The sequence below is a fragment of the Agelaius tricolor genome, unplaced genomic scaffold, assembly GCF_023055355.1.
Source record: "Agelaius tricolor isolate 1412-34295 unplaced genomic scaffold, bAgeTri1.0.p SCAF_13, whole genome shotgun sequence".
Classification (NCBI taxonomy): Eukaryota; Metazoa; Chordata; class Aves; order Passeriformes; family Icteridae; genus Agelaius; species Agelaius tricolor.
The window spans coordinates 22075200-22084947 of NW_027269273.1; positions in this window are offsets into that span (position 1 = coordinate 22075200).

The window sequence follows — 9748 nt, forward strand, 5'->3', positions numbered from 1 at the left end:
CCAATGCTTTAAATCTCCTCATTAGAGTCCCATGGTGCAGTGACGACTCAAACAGCACAAAGAAATGCATAAAGAATTGGAAATATTTTGAAATGGTTTTTTTTTGTTGAGTCACGTAATTCTGAAATAACTCTAGGTATATATAAAGGAAATACAGCCTTTGGATACAGAAGACAGCTAACTGAAAGCTTATAAAATATGAGAGACATGATAGTCTCTTGAGTGATAGTCCTAACAACAGATAAAAGCAAAATGGCACTCAGCACATTTGACAAAAATGTAAAAGGTATAAAAACGTTATCAGCAATAAAGTTTATAAATTAGTAAGGCAACACTTCATCCTGAGGAAACAAAAAAAAAAAAGTGTATCTATATGACCAGTTTTGGTTTTTTTTTGATACTACTAAATGGAAGTTGCACTCTATAAACCTGGGATGATCTTAGGATTTTACACTTGGCACAGAAGTGTGTGTTGAATCATAGGTGTTGGTGATGCTGTGGAGATGCCAAATACAACTCGGTCACTGTGAATCTGGAGAATATGTCAGAAATCTTGTTTGACAATCCTTAAAATGAAGGAGGAAAGTATAAGAAAACAGACAAGGGAGTCAAGTGCAAGGAGCAATGGGGATGTGAGTAGTGAGGCAATAATAGAATTCATAAAAATTGCTCCTTCTGGGGAGAGAATGGAGGTGCTGATAATTGACAGGCCAAGATGAAGGGGTGCCTTTATATGTTTGACAAGAGTGGGAAATGGACATAGAAGAGCTGGAGAAATAAAGGTTTTTAAAGTAATTCCTTAATAAATAAGGCCTGAAGAGGCAAGTTGCTATAAAGCTAAATACAAATGAAAGTGTGAAGTAAGTCTTATATAGAGTCAAAAGCAATGGCTGTCATTCTCCAGATCTCAAATAACCAAGCAGTCAACCTGTCTATTTTGCAAAGCTTCAACAGGCAGGATAGTGTGGGAGTTCTCTTCCAGTGTAGGATGAGATTTAGGTATGGTGCAGATTGCAATGTCAACTCTGATGTGATCACAAAAGTCCTTCTATTTTCTCAATCTGTTTCAAGATAAAAATGTCACATTGCAAAGTTAAAGTAGATCTAAGACTCCTAAGAACCCTCCATTGCAAAGACAAATGCAGCAGTTAAAATGGGATCAAAGGAATTGATAAGCCTTATGCAATTGATAAGCCTTATGCAATCTACCTCTAGTTATGAAGGAGGATTTTCTGTAGCTTTCATATTAGTTACATTCTGCTCTTGAAAATGCTGCATTATTTATTGTATGCATAAAACTTCATCTCCAAGGTCTGCGAAGAGTTTTTTTACTAAAAAGAAGTGGCAGCAGTTTCTGCTTCTTCATATCATACCAACAGCAAACTGTAAAGTCATGAGTGCTGGCTATCTCCCTTGATTTTTATTTAAGATTTATATTATTTTTTTTTTCAGAAGATTGTGGTACTAATAAGGTGTTGGATATTTTAAATGTGAAAGATGACAGGTTGATTACTTGTTGTTTGTACAACTTTTAAAGCTAAGAATGTAAGATAAGTAATTCAGTATATAATTTTCAGCTGGTTAAGAAACAGAAGAGCAGTTACCTCAGAACATCAGTTCCTGCTTACCAAGATATGTTGGGGAAACTGTGCTATTGTGGTGAGAGTATTACATACATATACAAACTGTGTGTTTATTATAACCAGTAGTTAAATTTAAATTATTATGAGCTATTTGGTATTCTAGTTGTCACAGGAAATACCATGGCTTCTGGCTTTAAGAATGAGGTAGATGGTATTTCTAACATAGAGAGATGTCTCACTATGGTAAATTATTGTTTTCAGTTGGAGTCCAAAAGCACCTTCCAGCTGTTTTTTGTTTCTTTTCTTCCATACCTTATATACTTGAAAATTATTCCTGTGCCTGCTTGGCTCCCTCAGACTCAATATGCATTAATAGGTGGGATTTATTAGTCATCTTGCTGGAGTGCATCTCCTGCAAGCTGAAATACAGTCAATAGGAATAATCAGAAAGTTTGCTCCAAAAAGTAATTCCAGAGCCCGCCTGCAACAGTGGTGTAATGTACCCATGCACTCAAAAGGTATCAGAAGATTTCTACATGTCAACTCTCTCTGTTTCCTTTTACTTAATGATGGTTATTATTAAAAGCCTTTATAAAAAGTATGTTATTTTTTAAGAACACCTGGTACATCTGTAATTTCAGCATTGCTGTGAAATGAGAAATACTGCGAGAAGCATGCTGAGGGTACGGCATAAAGATACCTGCTAGCCTTTGATCACTAGTGGGTGATGTAAGAGGGAAAGGAAAGGTCACCAGCTGGAAAGATCCTGCTTCATTATAACCTATGAAGCTTCTGGGCTCTTAATGAACAACCACTGCATTGTACTGCCAGTGAAACAAATAAATAGCAGGACATGTTATTTATTGATCTTTTAATATACTGTGCTTAGGTATACTGAAGATCATTAAAAGGAATATGTGTGTCATCAGTATAATCCTAAAAATAACAAAATGAAAGGATCAGCAGCTGCTATTTTTTGCTTGGGTTGTTTTGTTGTTTGTTTTTTCTTTTCTACAGTACAAAACAGAGCAAAAAGCAAATCACTGCCAAGTGTATAAATATATGAGGACATATCTTTGTAAATATTTAAGTAACTAGTAAAATAACCTTCCTAGATTTGTACAGTAAGTAGTAAAAACTGGCAAGTATGATTTCAAATGTTCTGCTTTTTCAGTTATATAATCAATGCAAAGATGTATTGTAATAAAATAAATAAAAAATAAAATAAAAAATATGTATATTTATTTTAAAAGAGGATTCACCCAAGTGCATTGTGTTTGTGTTCATTGTTTTGTAAGATGTTAAAAAAGATTTGAAAGGAAAAGTATCGTTTTTGCAGATGTACCATGTAGATTTAAGTAAGCAAAGGAAAACTACTGTACATTTTTTGACTTGGTAGCTAATAATTCTTCCTGAAAATCAACACATTTCATATCCAGTGCCACCTTTCTCTTTGACCAACAACTTTGATCAAATACTCAGCATCTGCAATGATGGCTGAGCTTTCCAAGGGTGTGGTCGCATCTTTTACAAGGTCACATATCACCAGGCTGACCCAGAGACAAGTCAGTGGCTGAATCACTGCCTAATTGACTACCTTTTTTGATTCCTGCTCCAGCAAAATATGATGTGTGTCCATCAGTGTTGCAGTGCAATGGGAATGTAAAAGTTGTGCAAAGACTGTCTCCACTGTGATGCTGCTAGACTGTGTCAAGCAGTCAGGAGCTCTCCTAGGCATTCTGTACATGAGGAAATACTATTTTACAGCTATTTTACATGGGTTCTTAGAACTACTTATTCCCTAGAAAGAAAGTATCTTTCATTAACCTGTTTTTAGTAGACTACACACGAACACAAAAAGACAAGCATACAGAAGCACAGGTTTGCTTCCAAATGAGGCCAGGGAGAAAGCTGTTATATTTAAACTACCACCAAACCTCTTTTAAAAATGCTTTCTGGTATAAACAAATAATAAAACTAAGACCTTCAGGGAGCATGAATGCAATATATAATGTAGATTGTACTGTACATTACTGAGAGAAAAAAAATATGAGCAGGGTTATAGGAAGATGAGTTGATGTTTTCTTCTCTCCTTAGTTATTAGAGTCCTTAATGTATTGCACACAATTCTCTTTTTCAATACTTTCCTTTGCTCCATGCTGATAAATGTCCATATATGAGCTTGGAACATGCCTAAAGCATTAGTAGTTACATATTAGGATATCATTTTCCTTCCTCTCAAAGTAGTGCTGCTTTCTCAGAGATGATTGTTCAGTCATCATTCCTTAGAGTACACTTAAATGTATGATGACAATGTACCTTAGAGCCACCCCCAATCTTGCACTCCATGTTCACATTCCATTACAATGAACTCTGGTGGAGTAAGACCCTGGAGAGTAATGTTTTTACAGTCTCATTACCATCTAGTGTATTAGACCATGGCAAAAACATAGCTTAACGAAAAATATATCCTGTTACAGTGAATGATCACTTGGCAGCAATGGTTATTTTAAAACTTTATCTAAGGCCTTTAAACTAAGCTTTCACCATCTGTTCTGCCTTCTAATTATACATGCAAAAAGAACATAATTCACAAGTGTATCATAAAAGTGGGTAATGTAATTGATTAAATGGTACTGCTGCATGTATCTGTGTTTGGTTATTCAGTGCCTCTGTTTTGCTTTCAGCTCATAAATCACTTCGAATACATTGTACAGTGACTTTTTCTTGGCAGACAGACAAGGATGTACTCTCACATTTGAGGGGAGGCAATGAACTGGTGATAATGATGGATGGAAAGAGAATACCAGAGAGGTACAAATACTGTCAAACATCAAGTATTCATGCTCCAGTTCTTTGAAGGAGTTGGACCAACATGCTTGCTCTCTTACACTACTTCAGAAAATGGGGACCTCTTTGGCAACTGTCTTATATTAAGTAAAGAGCCAGGAAGAAATTGCTTGCTTAAATGGCTCCTGACATTCTGTGTATACCTTTTGCATGATGTTCCTAGATGTGTGCATTGTTATGAATGGAAACCTTGGAGCTTTGTTTTGCTTAGTCATCCAGGTGTTTATATTACTTTTGTATAATGTTACAATTCCATTTCTATTACATGCTAAATTAAGTTATGTACCTAGGGCCTTAGGGAGTAAAAAAATGCCTGTATGTTAAAGCAGCTAAGAAAAAAAGAAAGAGCTACAAAAAAGGAAAGAAAAAATACTTGTAATTTGTTGCCACTAATAGGAAATTTATGAGTTCACAGATTTCAAATAATAGTAAAACCTAAATTATAGTGTAGTCATTACAATACTTAATTTAGTTAAGATTTTAGAATTCTTAAAATTAGCAGATTTTAATGAATCCGTAGAAAACTGTGGTTGGGAATTGACAACCCAGCAGAAGGTCTATTTTAATGAAAATTTCCTTAGGCAAGTTGAAGTAAAAATTTCATGTTCCTTCTACAAAACTAGCAAAAATATAGATTCCCTTCAGTGTCCACTGTCTGAAGATGTACTTGGTACCATCTGCACTTCCATTTCATTTTCAGTGTTTTTGCACTAAGTTTTCTACAGTAATCTACTTTATGTACATTTTGCTACACATGGTGTCCCATAAGTGCATACATAAACCACATTGCACAAGAACGCATTTGCTTTGATGAAAGAAAATACTAATTACGAAATCTGTTTTGAAAGATGCTTAAAATTAAGCAGAAGAGAATTTCATTCTTACATTTCGTTTAACATTTTATCTATTTAGCAGTGTCTCCATTTATGCTGTAGATTCTGTGATTCTCACTATATTTTAGCTGACTTCCTGTTGTTAGCTCTTCTCTGTTGTTATCTTTGTCCCCTGATTTAAGCAAATAAGGAGAGAGAGTTTTTGTGACATTAAGAGATATTTAATCCAGTTTGTTACATCAGTAGTTTGGCCTCAATCTTCTTCCAAGGACTAGAGTACACTCCCCAAGCCATGTCTTGTCATGTCTTCTGTTCTTTCTCTAATGTCTTCTTCCCTCATTCTGACAGGTAATTTAGAAAGCCTGCCACGTATCTTCCTTTCATCTGATTCAACTGGATGTGAATGGATTGAAAGATGGAATGTTGTGGAACAAAGCAATCTGCAGTGTGTTTGAGTATTTTAATAAATATTTTAAAATATTTGTATTGACTTCACAAGGGTTTCCTGAGTATTAGCAGTGTAATCCAGACAGAGCACTACCATGATTTTGCCAGGAAATAATATGTGGTTGTTTCCTCAAGAGATTTTTTGTTTTACTATCAATAAATAATGCTTTCCCCTTGTACTACTATGTAAAATAAACATTTATGCTTAACATATGTTTGCTCGGAGGTAAAATAAATGTTTGATGGAGTGTTAAAAGCAAACATGAAAACTTAGAGAAGCTTAAAACCCCACTAAATTTCTAGATGGATAAGAGCACAGTTACTTATAATCTTGGAGGATGTATTGCTCAGAAAAACAGACAAAAGAGACAGGTATCAAACTTGGCATCTATATAAATTGATCAACCCCATAAACTATGGATGATACTTCATCTCAGAATGTATGGACATATGCAAAATCTCATTTCTTTCACAGAGCTGAGCTACAGCACGCACAAGGAGATTAGAGGCCCAGGCACAGGGCCTCCCTGCCCTTACAGACTGCAAATGGTGGGATTAAAGCAGTAGGACTAGAGCCAAAACCACCTTCATCCCTGGGACTTCTTATCCTTACTTACTTACAGACTGTTAACTGTTCCCTGAATTATTTATTCTGAAATCTGAATAGCTGTTCCTTAGTTTATCCTGTTGCTTATGAATGTAACTTTTGCAACCAGCCAGCCCTCTGGTATACCAGCATGTTTTCACATTTTCACTTAGCTTCACATAAGAAACTACTGTCTGAAACCAGAAAAATAACTAATTTTACCAATTTCAGAGCAGGTTGCTATATTGGGGTTTTCTTAAACTGAGTAAAATTGTTAAACCACTTACATTTGTTTTTAAAATGTTCATCTTCTTCTAGAAGTCAATAACAAATGAGAAGTTTTCTAAGAAAAAAAAAAGAAAGAAAAAAATGAATTATTCCAGATGCAAATACAATCTACACAAGTATTAGCAAGATTTAATTTTATCTTCTTTTTCCAACTTTCCAAACCACCATTATTGTTTCACATGCTCTGTATTCTGCTAATCTACTGAGTTTCTCTCAATTTTTTAAAGGATTTATTTTATATTCGATTTTCATTCCTTTATATTGTCTTTTTTGTTAATTTGGTTTTTGAACTTTAGTGGAATGCAATTATTTTTACTAGAATCCAAGTTTAACTTTCAAAATCACATTGTCCTCTTAAGTTTAAAACTGGGAAAAGTACAAAAAATCCTTATTAGACTTAATCTTTAAAAACTCAGGAGAATCAAGAAGGAAAGCTCTGAGGGTTCACTGTTTTTAAAGAGTTTAATTCTTCTCTAAAGCAATGATTTAATATGGCAGATCTTTTGAGTTTTTCTTTAATCAGGGATCAGGCATTTTTCCTTTCCAGCAACCACAGAGATACTGACTCAGCTTGACAATGTTTATAGTAGATGTTATTTAAGCTGTAATACGGTTTTGAGATATGAAGTGGATTGTAGAAAGAATCTAAGAGGCTCTCAGATCAGCAATGAGAATTTTTCCACAAGATAACTGTAAGTCATCTGCAAAGTGAAGCTCTTTTGACCAGCTAACCGATTCACTCCTTCATCTGCTAAAATTTAACTAGATTGGCAGACTGATGGATTATAAATCCAAAAGAGACTATTTGGTTCATTCCCACTGACCTCGAGAATGGGCTGGAGACCTCTGCTGAATAAATCACTATTCCAAGGATTTTCAGTCAGGTGTCCACTGTTGCTGTTAAAATCTGCTGATGACTTGAAGCCAAGGTACCATTGACCCAGTGTTTCATAACGATCCTGTTCAAATCTCTTCCTTATCTGAAGCCTTATACTAGCTAAAACCAGTCCCTAAACTTATTCTGCTCCCAGGGTTCTGCTCAGACCTGTGCTGTGTCCCTGTCTCTGTGGGCTGTGCTGGCCTGATGGCAGGGGCAGGCACTGCTGGCTGAGCAGTGCAGGAGGCCAGGCTGGCCCTGGTGCTTGGCACCTCCTCGTGCTCCAGGGCTGCCACTCATGCCTGTGTGCCATGACAGGAGCAGTCTATGCAGAAGGTATTTCTCATCTTCCCCTGCTCCTCCCTGCCCTTAGATACAAGGATTTTAGTGTTGTCCCTCCTGCCCTGCAGTGCAGGGCAAAGCTGGTGCCTTTACAACATTCAACAGTGTGGGTGCTGTGGACACAGCCATGGCTGAATCCCCATCCAGACCTGGCCTGGCCATGACTCTTCTTTGGACACCATCTGCTGTCTGTACTCAGCAGCAAAACTGTGCCCATGTGCGGGAGCCAATGAAACAAAGCTCCCTTTAAATACCCCACAGGGGACGTTGTGGTCTGGGTGGAGCCCAGAAAGGTTGTTGGCCATTGTAACTGTATTTTAGGATTTCTGAGTGACCTTTAATTAGCCAGCAACTCACACAGCTATATCCCTAAATAGGGAATGTAAGTCTACTTTGTGAGTGAGACTGTCAGTTTGATTTAACTGAATACCTGAGGCATACAATGGTAGAAGTGATTCCATATAATAGACTGGCTGCTGGTTGACACACTTGCCACAGGTGCCAGAAGGAAGTGTGGACTAGCTATTATTAGTGATATAAATACCCAAAAGCTCAACTCCTCCATCTCCCAACCCATCTCCAATAAAGCCCTCTGGTACCTTCACAACTGGGGAATGTTTTGAGTCACTGATCCACAACACTCCAGTCTTTCACACACATGGCTAGCAGTGCAGACATTTGGAAAGCAAATAACGTGCACTTCAAGTAGTAGAAGAAGCACACTGAGAGCTCCCTTTCTGGTTCACCAAAATTCAAATTGAGACTGTGTTCTCTATGCCATGATTCTGTCTTTATAAGTAATTCTTCTTATAATTAATTCTAAAGGGGCATAATCTTTAGGCAGAAACAATTGGTAAAATCTGAATGAACTCATCTCCAAAAATGAGAACAATGAAGAACATTCTCCGGTAAAATGAAAAGAGAGTACTTCTGGTTTTGGTTGTTTGTTTGTTTCTGTTTTGTTTAACAGAGGAAGTGAGTAATAGTATAGAGTATGGCATACTTTGCATGCTTGTATATACCTGTACTTTGAGGAGTTTTAACATTTAGACTTAAAAGACATGGTTAAAAGACTTGTGTCTATACTTGAACGTGATTAGCATTTATGCTCTGCGGCTGATAATGAGAAGAATCAGCTGTTGCTTAAAGTTCTGTGAGGGTCATGATGACCATTTTCTCAGGTTGATAATATATGAATAACCTTAGACTAATACTAATTAACTTTGTACAGTTTCTGCTGTAAATTATTTTCTGAGCCACTTAGGATTGCTCTCAGCCAATTGCATACATGGCAAAAGGTTAATTGTTTGTGAAAGACAAAGAAAAGGGCACCTCTGTGACTCCCAGTAGAAATTAAGGAAATAATGAAGTCTTTCCATGGGAATTCATTTACTTCACATGTGATGTACCAGCTGCAAAACTTGTAAAATATTCAAATATATACTTTCAAGAGCAGTGTTTGACTGCTCAGAGAGTACATTTATATAATATAATGGCATGAATTTCTGCTTTGTTCAGAAGTCTGACTAGGAAAAGTGATAATTTAAATCCGTAATTTTTGAGAGAAATTATACCATGGATACATACAAAATGCATCCAAATTCCTATGCTGATCGAGGCATGCTGGTTCAAATTACCCTACAGAGAGCAGGAAAATGTACTTATATACATGGCAGCCTCTATCAGACAGATAGAGTTTGCCTAATTATTGTGGCATGAAATATTTACGTGACATATAATTACCAGAGAGATGTGAATTACCAGTTGCACCCAACAAAAGGAACTGCATGTGATGCCACACAATGATATAGAACTTACTTAGATCTGATTTTTAATGCAGACTTTGTGAAAACTTTTTCATTTATTTTAAGGCATTTGTAAAACATTGTCTTTTCTGTTTCTGACTTTTTTGATGAAAAAAATTATTTAAGAGGTGTTGGCT